Source organism: Cupressus sempervirens, chromosome 4 (genome assembly GCF_028749045.1).
Source record: "Cupressus sempervirens isolate cs-2001-9-10 chromosome 4, ASM2874904v1, whole genome shotgun sequence".
Taxonomy (NCBI): Eukaryota; Viridiplantae; Streptophyta; class Pinopsida; order Cupressales; family Cupressaceae; genus Cupressus; species Cupressus sempervirens.
In genome coordinates, this window is record NC_143121.1 from 508,129,409 (window position 1) to 508,144,595 (window position 15,187).

Below are 15,187 nucleotides of genomic sequence, written 5' to 3' on the forward strand. Positions count from 1 at the left end.
AATTAGTTGATTGTCAAGGAGGAGACAATCAATAAGATGTAACTAGAACACCTAGAGAAAGGTTGAAGTTATGATGTTGTAATGAAGTACAAGGATCAACTAAGCCATTGATGAAAAGTGTATTTGATGACATACTATAAGATACAAAGAATGGGCACACTAGAATATATCAAAGATTTAAGGTTTTAGATAAGCCTTTTGTAAAGCTCAACTAAGTTCATTAGAGAGAAGAAGCCGAGCAAGCTAGTAAGAGCCGAGCAAATTCCTAGTTAATGCCGAGTAAACTTTAGATGCCGAGCAAGTTCAGATGCTGAGTAAACTTCAAATGTCGAGTACACTTTAGATGTCGAGTACACTTTAGATGCCGAGTACATTTTAGATGTCGAGTAAACTTTAGATGCTGAGTGACATAGAATTTATCAAGTGCCGAGCAGAACCAAGTGCCGAGTAGAACCAAGTGCCGAGTAGGTATAGGTGCCAAGTAACATAGAGGTGCCGAGCACCAGTAACTCAATAATGCCAAGTTGCTGCATTGTTTTGAAAATCAAAGATTCGCCAGATCTAAGCTGACAAGGTTGTTATCTAAAAATTTGTGAATTAAAAAGAAGATAAGAATGATGAGCTGGTGGCACAAAACACCATGTAGAAATTTTTTAAGGATACAACTGGCGAAGTTTCTAGAAGAGAACAAGATATGGGGTAGATACATCGTATCCTACCTAATCCATTTTGAAATCCTAAAATTGGAGAGGAAGAATTGAGCAACAAAGGCAAATCAGATTTCTATTTAAGAAGACATAAGTTAATGAAAAAAAAGGTAGAGAGAGGGAAGTGGTCAAGCATAAAAGCATGAAGTACTGAAGAAGGTGCTAAGGAGAAGAAAGCACATGAACTTTGTTTGGACATACGACCACAAGGATGATTGAATTGGCAAAATGAGTAAGAAGACTTAAGGAGATGAAGCTTAAGAGGAAGACAAGCAGACAGAGCTGGAGTGATTGAAGCCAAGCATAAGGATTGAACTGAAAGTGTGATTTGAAATCTACAAAGTATGTTGTAAGTTATATCAGATCAAAAAACCATTATCGTTACTTTCTAGCAATTTTAACAGTAAGTTTAAATCTTATGGACTTAGGTTGGTTTAATAGCCATAAGATAAATCCTTTAACAGGGTGACATTCCAAGTGAAAGTTCTAAAGACCTTTAACCAGGCCCATTCCTAATAGTTTGGTGAAATCCTCTAATAAGGTCACATTTAACAGTGTGTTGTAAGCCTTTAACAGGGCATGCTTTTAATAAGGCATCACTTTAGAAGAGTGAGAATCAAGTAGCATGTTACTGGTGGTTTTTCCCAAATTGGGTTTCCACATAAATCATTGTGTCATGTGTTGATTATGGATGTTTTGTCTTTGCATATTGATTTACTATAACTTGCTTATATGATTGATTTAAGTTTGGATGGATGAAAAGTGTATGGATTCATTAAAAGTAGTAAAAAGGTATTAATAGGGCATTTGGACCTTGGATAACTGATTCACCACCCCCCCTCTCAGTTATTCTAAAGAATCAAACCAGACCATAAAAACTAATCAGACCATGAAATGATCTTACCTCAGTAGTAGACCTTGAAGTAGGCCATTCCAAGATGGCTTTTACCTTCTCTGGATCCATTTTGAGACCTTCAGGTGATATAACAAACCCCAAGTAGACTAACTCCCTTTTTGCAAAGATACACTTCTTTAGATTAATTAACAGTTTCTCTTCCCTTAACCTTTCAAGGACACTACGAATATGAAATAAATGTTCTTCCAAAGTCTCGCTAAAAATCAAAATATCATCCAAATAAACAATAACAAATTTTCCCAAGAACTTCTTAAGTACCTCATTCATAAGCCGCATGAAGGTGCTTGGTGCATTTGTCAATCCAAAGGGCATGACTAACCAATCATAAAGACCCTCCTTGGTCTTGAAGGCTATTTTCCACTCATCTCCTTCTTGTATCCATATCTAATGATAGCCACTCTTGAGATATATCTTTGTGAATTACTGAGCTCCACTCAATCAGTCCATAAGATCATCCATTCTTGGCAAAGGAAACTGATACTTGATGGTTATCCTATTTTTAGCTCAAGAGTTTGTACACATCCTCCACTCTCCATCCTTCTTTGGTGCCAATACTATAGGTACTACACATGGACTCAAGCTCTCCTGAATCAAGCCCTTCTTCAATAGCTCCTAAACCTATCTATTTAGCTCCTTAGTTTTAGTAGGAGTCATCCTGTGAGCAGCCTTGTTAGGCAAACTAGCTCCTGGGATTAAATCTATCTGATGACTGATTTGCCTTACTGGTGGCAATCCTTCTGGAACATTATCAGAGATGATATCTCCAAACTCACCTAGTAAATCTAAAACTTCAAGTGGTATTTCACTACTACCTTCTTTATCTTTCCTAAGAATCAAAGCATATCATATACGCTGATGTTTCATGCCATCTAAAAACAAACTTCCATCAACAAGACAAATCCTAGCACTGCTACATACCTTTTTGCCTTCCTTTTTCATGCGCTTCAGTTTGTGGTGAAATCCATCCTTTGTTAGAGAGTATGTGTTTGCATGACCATCATGTACTGCATGCATATCAAACTGCCGTGATCTACCCAACAATAGATGGCAAACATCCATTGGAATAAAATCACAAAGAACTTCATCATGGTAACTCCGAATTTTGAACTTCACTAAACATTTTTCACTTACCAAGACCTTATGATCATCTTTCAGCCAAGCAATCCAATAGGGCTGGGGGTGTTTCTCCCTCTTGAGCTTTAGCTTAGAGACCATCTCCTCTGATACCAAGTTATCAGTGTTACCACCATCAATGATCATATCACAACATTTATCCTCACAATTACACTTGGTACGGAATAAACTCCTTCTTTGTCCTAGTTCAATCTCACCACTTAGTAGGACCCTTTCATTTACTAAAGTCTCTCCTCTTTCTACATCCTCTGAATGTGATGATTGTGCATCCTCATCCACATGAGCAACCCTAGCTTGACCCTTAGCTCTCCTATCTATCCTTCCTTTTTGTTGAGGGCATTCAAAGGCATGATGACCTTCTTCATTGCAATGGAAATAGGTACCATAGAAGCCTCCTCTTCCTTTTCCATGTCCTCTACCTCTTCCTCTCTAATTTCCAAAGTCTTGATCATGGGAGTGGTTGAAACCCTTGTTCCTCTGGTTCCTACTAGTACCCACATCTTCATTTTTCTTTTGGGTTTCATTTCGGCCTCCAAATGACCTACCACTACCCCTTCCTCCTTGATTGCACCCTCTTTGTCTCCCTTCAAACCTTTTATTTAGCTTCTCTTCAACTCATAAGGTAAATGAGTATGCCTTCTCAACGTTGGTCATTCTTACTAGACTTAATTCCTCCTGGATGCTAGGTCACGACCCACTGATATAATGAGCAACCTTCTCCTTGTTTGCTTCTATATGCCTCACTCTAATCAGAACTCAATAAAAATCCTCTGTATATTCCTGGACTAATTTTCCTGCTTGCTTTAACCCATGCATCTTCATAAATGAACTACTTAGTTTGTCCACCATGTGATCCCACCTTGTGATCTTATCCTTTCGTCTTCTATTTCTTTCCAATTTAACCTCTTGCCACCAAATTTTGGCATGGCCTTTGCAAACTTAACCCTATTTGGATCCCTGATATCCTCATACTCAAAGTACTCTTCTAGTTCATTGGTCCAATCAATTAACTCATCTAGTTTTAGATTTCTTGAAAATATACCCACATAAATTGTAGGTCTTTTTCCAAACTTAGTACTGGCTCTAAAAAGCCTTTCCTCTACCTAATTCAAAATGTCCCCGTCAACTTCCCCTTCTGGTCCAATTTCTTCTTCTTTGTTTTCGTCCTCACTTTCATCACCTGCAATAACATTTGTTCCTCTTCAGAGCTCCTCCTGCAATGCTTGTACCTACCTTTGGAGGGCTCTGGCCCTTCCACCATGCTCTCTTCTTGGAGGCATCTTCTTAACTCAAACCCAAAACCACATAGTCTTGGTGTAAACTGCCTCACAGTCAACACTCTGTCTACACACTCAGGAAAACCAACTCTGATACCACTAGATGAGGAACACAACCCAAGCATAGAATGGACACAATAGGAAAGGGAAAATTTTATTAAATTTTTAAATAAGCTAATACATTCAATACAGATAAAATAGGCTTCAAAACATGCCCTATGGGCTTACAATAGCATAAATCTGGAGATAAATTCTTCTCCCAGTATCTTCTCTCCAACTCCACTTCGAACTACCTTTTACAATGTCAGAAATGTTCTTAAATATACCCTGAAGGGTTAAGGATTAGGAATACATTCTAGAAAGTGCTAGTTGGCATCCAATAATCAAATAGAAGGCTCCAGAAGTCGCATTAGAAGTTGGCACAAAATTAGAAGAATCCAAAAATGGTAACCGAACTTTCGAGAGGCATAACTTTTGAATCGTAGCTCTGATTGATGAACCGTTTACAATTTTGGAAAGCTCTCCAAGCGCTCTATATCCCTATGGACCAGATTTTCTCATCTCCCATTTTTGGCCCTATTCAAGGTCATTTAATGCCCCTGACCTGACTTTGAAGCATTCTTAGGAGGTCTCCAAAAATTGAAAAACTGCGATAACTTTCAAACCGTGGGGCATTTTGACCTAATTCTTTTTTTGGAATGCTCTAAATTATAATTACATTCATCCAGCCAATTTACACCCTCTAATTTACCAAAATTATGGCTCAATTACATACTCCTATTTTTTTGGCATTTACACATATCCCAAGGTGTTCAAATACTCTAACCTAGAACACTGATAGTGGAACTATGAGAGTTGGAATGTTTATTTGACCCAAATGGGTATCCAAAAATTAAAACACATGAAATAGAAACTAAGTCTAAGTACATTTTTTTTTTTGGGTGACACAAGATTGCCCTTATACCTCTGGATGCTTCTGCATCAATTGAGGTCATTGCAGAGCATTAGTGTCAAAGATTTAGTGGAAAGGACAACATTCACACATCTAGTTGATCAGAATAGAAAAAGGAACACAAATAATAAATCAGATCTAGCAGAGATCAAGAATAGACAAGCAAATCAAGAGCCTAAGATCAACATTAGAGATTGCATTAGTTCAGGTGTATTATTCTAATACTCTCTCACAATTATATTAGGAATTTGGAAATCCTATTGAGTTAGGTAGGTTTAACAACCTTATGTAAATAATTTAACAGGGTGGCATTCAAAGTTGAATGTTCTTAAGTCCTCTAACAAGGCACACTCCTAACAGGGTGTAGAAATCCTTTAATAGGGTCACATATTAACAGTGTGTTGTAGCCTTTAACAGGGCAGGCCTTTAACAAGACAAACCATCAAGAGTGGTTGAAATCAATTGCTGTAGTAATTTTGTGGGTATCATCCCCACCCTAGTTTTACCTTCTTATTCTTTGAGGATTTTTGGGTCACCAAAATCTCAAGTGTTATGTGGTGATGCATGTTTGTCTCTTATGATTGTTTAATTTTTATATGCATGCATGTTAATTTAAATTATATGTTATTAAGGGTTTAAAAGTGATAAACAAGCTAGTACTTTTGATTCACCCCCCCTCTCAAAAGATCTCTTTCCATTTAGACATTCCAACATGGAGGCCATTTGTGTGATCTAGGGTTTAAACATGAAGAAATTAAAGTTGCATAGCTCGACACTAGTATAAATACCTTGGAATATGAAACTATGCCGAATCACTATTGAAATCAGCTCAAATGCTGAATTCTCTATTTTGAAGTCATTCTGCACTCTTCTTCATCTTTACTCTTTATTCATGATGAAGAAAAACAGTTCAAAATGCAATCATATACCCTTATTTCACAACATTTAATGCTTAGTGCATTTACAGTTGTCCACTTAGCTTCTTAAGCATTTTTGCATTACTCAGCTTCCATTGTCTTTCCACCACTCGACATCCACTGAAGTATCCTTATTTGGCTTAAACTAAATTTTTATCTTCACTCGGCTTCTACTACCAACTCGGCTGCAAGTAATCATTTGGATTCTACTGACTTTGGCAATCAACTCAACATGTATTGGAATTTTACTCGACATTTGAAGGTGGCTTTTCTTATTTGACAATATTTATTAAAACTTGAAGTTTTAACTTTGCATCTCTATTCATGTTGATTTTTCCTTTTTAGTACTTGCTTGTTTAGGAACTGATGTATGATAAAGCTTTGTATATCAGTCCCACATGCCCTCTCTTAGTTAGTTTGATGAAGTGTGACCACTTGAACTTTTAGGTGAAGTGATCCCTTCATTTGATGTCCTACTTCCATCTTTCTTCTTCCAAGTCTTATTCATTTCTCCTCTGATGTGTTCAACATCTACTTTTTCTTTTCCTTTGTTGAACTCTAAATTGGGTACCTTTGACCTTGTTGGACAATTCCTAGTGATATGACCAGTCTTCAAACAACTGAAGCATGTGGTCTAGCTAAGCCATCTACTATAGTTTCCACTAAATGTGTTCTTATGTAGTTCTCAGGGATGTGTCCATATTCCTAACAGTAATGGCAGCTATACCTAGTGTTGTAGTCCCAATTGTAGTGATGTCGATGATTATTTTCCCTTATTGGCTGATTGGGTGTTCACATAGGCTTTGATCTACACTCAAAAGCTCTATGTCCATACCTCTTGCAATTTTAGCAGTGACCTTCAAATCTTGGTGTTCTAATAGTCCTAGTCCTACAGTCATGTGCTTGATCTCCTTTCTTGTTGCACTTGTGACAGTGACCCATATTCTTAGGTTTGTCATGCTAATGGGCATTCTTTCTCTTGCACACATTAGAGGTATGTCCCTTTTTACCACAAAAATGACAAGTAGGTTTAGTGTTCTTACCTTTTTTACTTCTTTCTTCTACAATCTTGGATGAATCTTCTTTTTTAGTGCTGGTGTATCCTAGTCCTGAAGTATCATTACTGGCTCTTGGTGATTTCAATAGCTATTCAAAGTACTTGATGGCCTCATTTGGTTTGTTGAAGCTCTCTACAATCTCCTTCTCTCCTTTCAAGTCATTTTTTAGTTGTTCATTTTGCATCTTTAGTATGGAGATCTCAATATCCTTGATATTCAATTCATGATGTGCATTCATCATCTGACTTAGGGTGTCTAGTTGCATGTTTGAAATTCTTGCAAGTTCAACTGACATTTCTTCCAATATGTTAGAAAGGTTTCTCTTGTCATCTTATAGCATAGCCTTATCTTCAATGGCTCTTTTCTTCTGTTCATTTACTTCACAAAGCATCATGGCTTGTGATTCTTGTTCAATCTTGAGAGTTCTAATCTCTTCAGCTTGAGCTCTATTCTTCTCCATTAGGTCTACTATTACTACATCAAATTCTTTGAAATCTCCATTTGCAAACAACTTTGAGGTGTTAATCTCCTTGTATTGTGTATCATTCTTAGCTATGGCAATCTCTCTTCTTCTCTTTAAATATTTTCTCAGTTCTTCTCTGGCTTTTTCCAAAGTATGCAAAGCGAGTTGTATATCAATTACTTGGTTTTCTATGACCTTCCCAAGTTTGTAGACTTCCATTTCCAGATCTTTTTCTCCAAGATATAAAGATCCTCTTTGTGAGAACCTTGTCTTTGATACCAATTGTTGGAATTTACAAGTGGGAAGCTTTACTTCTGGGGGGGGGAGTGTGAATTAGAACTAACTAACTTTAACCTTTTAAAACTTTTAGCTGAGATCATTCACATGCATCTAAAATATCTACTTAACAATAAAAAAAAAGACATGCATAAAAATAGATAACATAATATTTTGGTCACCCAAAAACCCTCCAAAATGAGAAGGTAAAACTGGGGGGGGGGGGATGACACCCACAAATTATCACTGCAGCAATATGTAATTATTTAAGGTTACAAAGTTTGAACACTTCCAATGGTCTACCTTGTGAAAGTCCTATCTTATTAAAGACTTTACACCCTCTTAAAAGTGACTTGGTTAAAGGAATTACAAATATTCACTTGGAATGTTACTGTATTAAAGGATTTAGCACCTTTTTGAAAGGCTTACAGCATGGCCATTAGACCAAGCTATCATCATAGGATTTTCATTCCTAATACAATGGCTAGAAAGTATTAGAATCTAATGACCTGATGACTTACAATCTTTAATTGTTGATTCTAGATCCTTGTTCTTCTCAATCTAATTTGATCCTTCCTAATCTAATATGTCTCTACTCGAAATGCTGATGCTCTGGTCTAACTAACTGAATTTTGCAATACTAGTCTTCCTTCTAAGTCCTTATATCCTTCTAAAATTCACTAGTATTCTCCCATAAATCTCTCACACTCGCACACACAAATTATGGGGTTTCATCCTCCTTTTAAAAGTTTTCAAAGACTTAGAATTAGGTATGAATCTATGATCAATATTCATTCTTCTTTTCCCACTCAATTCTTTCACTTTTTCTATTGGTTGCATGCTTTCTCCATTTTTCTTATTGGCTACATGTTGATTACATAGGAAATGTAAAAGATTCATTCTTATCTTTAAGATCCTTTGAGATTCATCCTAAGTCAACTCAAAAATAGTTTACATCTGAGTTTATGAAGCTACAAACTCATATGTTGATTGTGTGTTACTCAACAATTACTAATTGCTGATGCTCAACGCATATAGGAATTCTGTCTCACTCGACTCCTATAGTAATTCTATTTCACTCGACTTCAATGCTGTACTTGGCACTTATAGTGATTCAGCATCACTTATCACTCAACACTTAAATCTTGCTCGACAGGTCTGAAGTTCACTCGACAGGTCTGAAGTTCACTCGACACCTATTGAATTCTTGGTTTGACACATACCGTAGCCCAACATCTGTATCATACTCGGCATCAACTTATAAATTAGTTAAGTGTGTTGATACTCAATTTTCAAAACCAATATGAGACCAACAATTCATTCCTAAATTTATAATTTTTGTGTTATTACAAAATAAGGTTGATATTGTAATTTATTAGAATGAGTTACTCTAGAAGAGTATTTTTGGTCTCACAAAAAAGAAAAAGACACTAAAATAGTTACTGTAGAAGATGATGACAATGATGTGATGAGTTTAGGTGTACCAAGTCCTCAAGGAAACATGTCACAAATTTATGCCGACACTCCTAACACTCCAAAGATTCCCTTAGATGTAGATAAGGAGGAGCAAGAGGTAGAAGAAGTTGATAAAGACACTATTGTAGACATTCCTACCATAGGTCAAGAAGGAAAAAAAGTGTCAAAACCTCACATTGAGGTAAATAAGGAGGAAAATAAAGAAAATCCAATAGCTACTATTTTTTTTCTATCACTGATGCACAAACACGACTGAGTGGTATACCCTATCTCCATCTCCCAAATTAGTGTCAAGCATCATCACCTCTACATCTAGAGAAAAGAAACCAATAAATAACCTCTCTCTAGATATTGAAGTTAGTTTGGATGAAGTTATTGAGATGCCACAATTGGATTTGGCAAGTCTCACTCTTGAGAAAATAATTTTGAGAACACCAACAAAAGAAGTTATTGCATGATGTTATAGATATTTTTTTGAGGCTTTTGATATTCAAAATTTTGATGGGAAACTCCCAATAATTTCCTAGCTTTCAAATGTTGGAGATATATAATCTAATGAAAATTTGATGGATTGGTCTACAAAAAATTTGAACATAAGGTTGTAGAAAAATTTTCTACAAAAATTGTCGAATAGAAAGTGCAACTGCAAGAATGTGTGTAGAATAGTGAAGAACTAATTCAGAGAATACAATATTTGTATAAAATTTTATGTGATGTGCCAAGATTCATAGGTGATCTTGAGGCTAACAATTAATAGATTCAAGCTAATATGAATATAGAAAGAAATACTCTTTTGCAACCAACTAAACCTAGTTAACAACACTACAATAAGTTATTGGATGTTCAAGGAAAATTGGCCAAGATTCAAGTAGCTGACAACAACATGAGATCACAATTGATCTCTATCCAAGAAAAATAGATACCTTACTTGGAGGGTATACTGAAAGAAATAAAAAAAACCCAATATCTAAGATCATAATCTTTTAGTAGCTAACAATTTGATTGATTTGGTAGCTAGACTACAATTGCAAAATCATACTTTGGAATCAACAAGAACCATTTGGGATCACACACTTTCTACGATCACCCAAATTCATAAACTGTTTATTGAAAAATATGGTTTGACTACACCCATTCAACCCCAGTAAGAACCATAAGTGAAAAAAGAAAGGAGGAATGTAATCGTAATGATGATTACATATTTTTAATTTAGAAAAGAAGAAAAGAAGTTAGAGAGTTTAGAGTTTAGAAGACAATTAGAGTTCAAAGTTCATTAGGAAATTAGAATGCATAAGATATGGTATGACACTAAAACAATCAGACTACTTAGAGCCATGTGTATATATTGTTCATTATTATTTTTTTTTTGACATAAGACAAAAATTTTGTAGTTCTATTTTTTGAACTAAGTCATAGCCTTAGGGGGAGTACTCATATTTGTAACGATGTAATCATGACAAAGTGTTTTGTCACTAATTTCAAAGGGGGAGATTGTTGATATCTCTAACTATTTTTGTTTTTTAGTGTCAAACACTTAGTTATTTACTTGGAAGAGTCAGACAATCATCATTGTGACCGAGCTACTCTATATAGGCTGACTCATCTATATAAACATCTATATACCGAGATCTATAGGAGTCAAGTAAGTATATGGTCACTGAGTATTTTCAATGTAAGATGTATGTAATGTCAATAGAGTAGTTCAAGTATGCTAAAGTTGAGTTGTACAAAAGGTATCAAGTATAATAGAGACTAAGTGTTAGTGGCATATATAGTGTGTGTCAAGTGTTAGAAAGACTAAGTGCCAAGAAATGTAGAATTTACATTCAAGGAAGGAATGATGCAAACCTTAAGTAAAATCATTTTCAAGCTGACATGGACGTGATATTTAATATTTGTAGAGTTTTTTACAGAGAGTTTTATATTTTTTATGACATGGATCACAAATCCCTATGTTCTATGATGAATGATTCAAATGGAGAGGTGAAACAAGGAAGCATCTAGACTACTCTTTATGTAATATTTAAATAGAGAATATCTTAACCTATTTTGGAGAGAGTGAAAAAGTGAATAATTTATTCATTCAATTCAAGTGTGAATGTGTGAACATTGTAGAAGAGACAAAGAGTTCTATTACTCCAAAATAGAGAAAGTGACGTAGTTAAGCAGTGAAGGGCAGAAAAGCTTTATCAAATCATAGATAAAGATTAGATTGGAAAGAGGAGATCCAATACCAACTTATTAGAGATAACCAAGGATAAGGTATTGAATCAATTTTAACAGATTGAGTCAGGGTAAATCTTTTAATAGAGTGGTCTTAACAGATCTTTTGTAAAGATCCTAACAAAGTCCTTATATTGTTGTAAGTGTGAAATCCTCTAACAAGGTGGAATCTAACAATATTAAAAGCTTTTAACATGGAAAACCCCTCGAAAGGTAGATCATTGATATTGTCAAAAATTGTAACCCTAATAGGTTAGCTTTATTACTGCAGTAGTAAAGATTTGTGGGTGTCATCCCTACCCCAGTTTTACATTCATTTTGAAGTATTTCCAGGTAACCAAAATATTTGTGTCATGTGATTACTTTTCTTGTATGTGAATGATAGATTAGATATATTTTCCATTGCAATTTGATTATATAAATGATGCATGCATAAGCAATTGTATATGAGATGGTAAATGTGGCAAATACATTTTAGAATTGTTGAAAAGGTTAAAGTGTTACAAATTCTAATTTATCCCCCCTCTTAGTATCTTAGTGTCCAATTAAGACTTCCAACAATATATACCCCTATCTCTAATATATCTCTTAGTGAAAAAATCCCTCTATCAAAAACATAATGTGAGGTTCCTCTTGTGTTTAAATATACCCCTTAGTTATTCTCTCTTTGTTAAAAATACAATATTATTGCTAGTTAATAGTACTATTATAGATAGATAGGATTAAGGTTAGGTATGTAAACTAAATGCTTAGTACAATTACATATAGAGATATGGCTAGAGTTAGGATCCAAGGTTTATAATTTCATTTGTATGATAGTTAGTGTTATGGTCAAGGTTAGTAATTGGTTAACTGTTACAATAAAACTTCACCAAGTTAGTTAATAAGTTATGGATTGGTGCTACTTTCTTCCATTCAGAAGCAGACAGGACCTTAGGGAGAATTGAAACGATGTGGAACCCCAATGTCCTATCAGGTAGGGAGATCCATAAAGAAAATAAGTTCATGATTACAGAGTTTAGTAATGACAAAATGGTGTGGAATATTGTGAACCTTTACACCCTAAATACTCAAGTAGGAAGAAGTGATACTTTGAAAAGGGTGGGAAGAGTCATGGACAATATGAATGATAAAAGTATAATGTGTATAGGGGATTTTAACACCCCTTTATACCCATCAAAAAATCTTGGGGGGAACATTGACTTCTCAGAAAGCATGCAAGATATCCTAGATTTCATCAACTCCAATGATCTTTTGGATGTTGATATGTAGGGTAACCCCTTTACTTGGAACAATAATAGGAAGAGCCAAGAACTGATTCAGGTGAGGTTGGATTAGCTCCTAGTTTTAGGGGACTAGCCTGACATCATCCCCTCATCCTTGGTTTATCTATCAAGAACCATTTTTGATCATTTCCAAATCATGTTCCATTGGGAGAATGAAATTATGAGTGGGCCTAAACCTTTTAGTTATGAAATTATGTGGAAATCCCATGCAAATTTCAAAAATAAAGTGGAAGAATGGTGGAATATCAAAGTGGATGGGACAACTATGTTTAGGCTGACCCAAAAATTGGATAATGTTATGAGGAATGTTAAGGAATGGGCAAAGAGATCCTTGGGAGATGTGTTTAAAATTAAAAGAGATTTAGAGGAGGAGATCAAGAGGTTGCAAGTGGCTATGGTAGTGGGGGATATTACTAAGGCTACTACTCAAGAGGAAGAATTCTACAGGATAAAGTGGAGAGAAACTATTAACAAGGAGGTCTTTTGGAAGTAAAGGTCTTGTATTTCTTGGCTATCTGAAGGAGATAGGAACACCTCTTCTTCATATATCTATCTTGAAACACAAAAAATGAAACAACATTACTTCCCTGGAGGAGTATAGAGGAAGGAACTTGAAGGAGTAGGAGGAAATGGGAGGACATGCAGTTGAGTTCTTCATAAATGCCTATAAGGAGGAGGACAAGAGGAGTAACAATAATATTAATGAGGAGAATGATAAGCTTAAGGAGAATGTCTTGAAAGAGGAGATCAAGAATGTTGTGTTCTCTATGAAAGCCTTCAAAGCTTCGGGCCTTGATAGCTTCCCACCAATCTTCTTCCAACATTTCTGGGAAGTGATTAAGAAAAAACTAATTTGGGCCACTAGAGACATGATCAAGAATGGGAAAATGCTAAGAAGGATCAATAAAACCTTTACTGTTCTCGTGCCTAAGATATAAACTCCTAGAACAATAAGGGATCTTAGATAGATCAAACTTTGTAATACCATACATAAAGTATTCTCTAAAGTGTTGGTTAACATGACTGAACCCCTTTTGGATAGGATTATTGGGAGCCTCTAGAAGGGGATTGTCTAGGGTTGCCAAATCTTTGATGTTGTGACTACTACCCATGAAATCATCCACTCCATAGAGAAAACTTGAAGACCAGGCATGGCCCTTAAACTTGATATCTCAAAGGCCTACGACAGAGTCAATTGGAATTTTCTGTATGAAGTTTTGGAATAGTTGGGGTTTAGATGGGATGTGGTGAATGACATAAAATACATGATAGAAACCACAAATTATGAGGTGCTTCTCAACAAGACCCCCTAGGGAAACTTTGATGCTGGTCATGGCTTGAGATAGTGTGACCCTCTTCCCCTTACCTCTTCATCATGGTGGCTAAAGTGTTAGGAAGGTCTATTTGCAGATTGGCTAAGTCAGGTGACTTAAAAGGTATCAAACTTGTAACTACTTTGCCACCAGAGGTTATCCAACAATTTTTCGATAATACTTTCCTCTTTGGTGAGTCATCCATCTAGGAGGCTAGAGCTTGGAGAACCCTACTCACCAACAATGAGAATTTTTCAAGTTAGCAAATTAATCTAGTTAAGAGCAAGGTCTATTTTTTTAACACCTCTGAGGTTTTACATGTTAAAGTGAAAAATATTCTAGGTTTCCTCTCTTAGCTCCTCCCAAACACTTAACTTGGGCTTCCCCTAACAATCAAGGATGTCTCTAACACCTATTGGAACTAGTACAAGGAATACCTATCTATTTTCTCTCCTTGTTTAAGATTAATCAAGATATGGAGCAAAAACTTGAAAGAATGCAAAGGAATTTCCTTTGGTCTAGCATGAAGGAGAGAAAAAAAGGAACCTTGTCACTTGGGATATTTTTTTCAAACCCAAGGATAAAGGGGTTTGGGAATTAGAAGAATAACTAATATGAATAATACTCTACTCACTAAAATGGGTTGGCAATTGGTGGAAAATAAGGAAAGTTGGGGAAGAATCATGAGGGCCAAATACCTAGCCAACACCCATTTTAGATATAACCTACTCAATAATGATCTCCTTAGTAGCTCTAAGGTTTGGAACAACATCCTCACGAATAGGTCCTTCCTAAGGAAAGGAGTTAGATGGCTGGTAGGTAATGGTAAATTTTTTTTTTTTTGGGAGGACATCTAGTTAGGGGGGAAACCATTAGTTTACAACAAATTTAGTAGTCTCCAAGGACCACTGAAAAATATAGTGGGGGTGAAGGTGGAGGACTACATTTACAACCAAAGGAAGTGGAAAAGATTACCTATAGTGAATCTTCTTAATAGTGAGGACTCGTTGGTTAAGGAGTTGGAGCCTATGATAAGTCACCACCTACTCCCCTTGCATAATCAATCCAACAAGGTGGTTTGGGATAGGAAGACTAATGGTCATTTCTCAATTAATTCTACTTATCAGCTTATATTTGAAAATGGTCTAACTTCCATTAGCTAGAAAAAATCTGGAATCGTCAGTTGTTG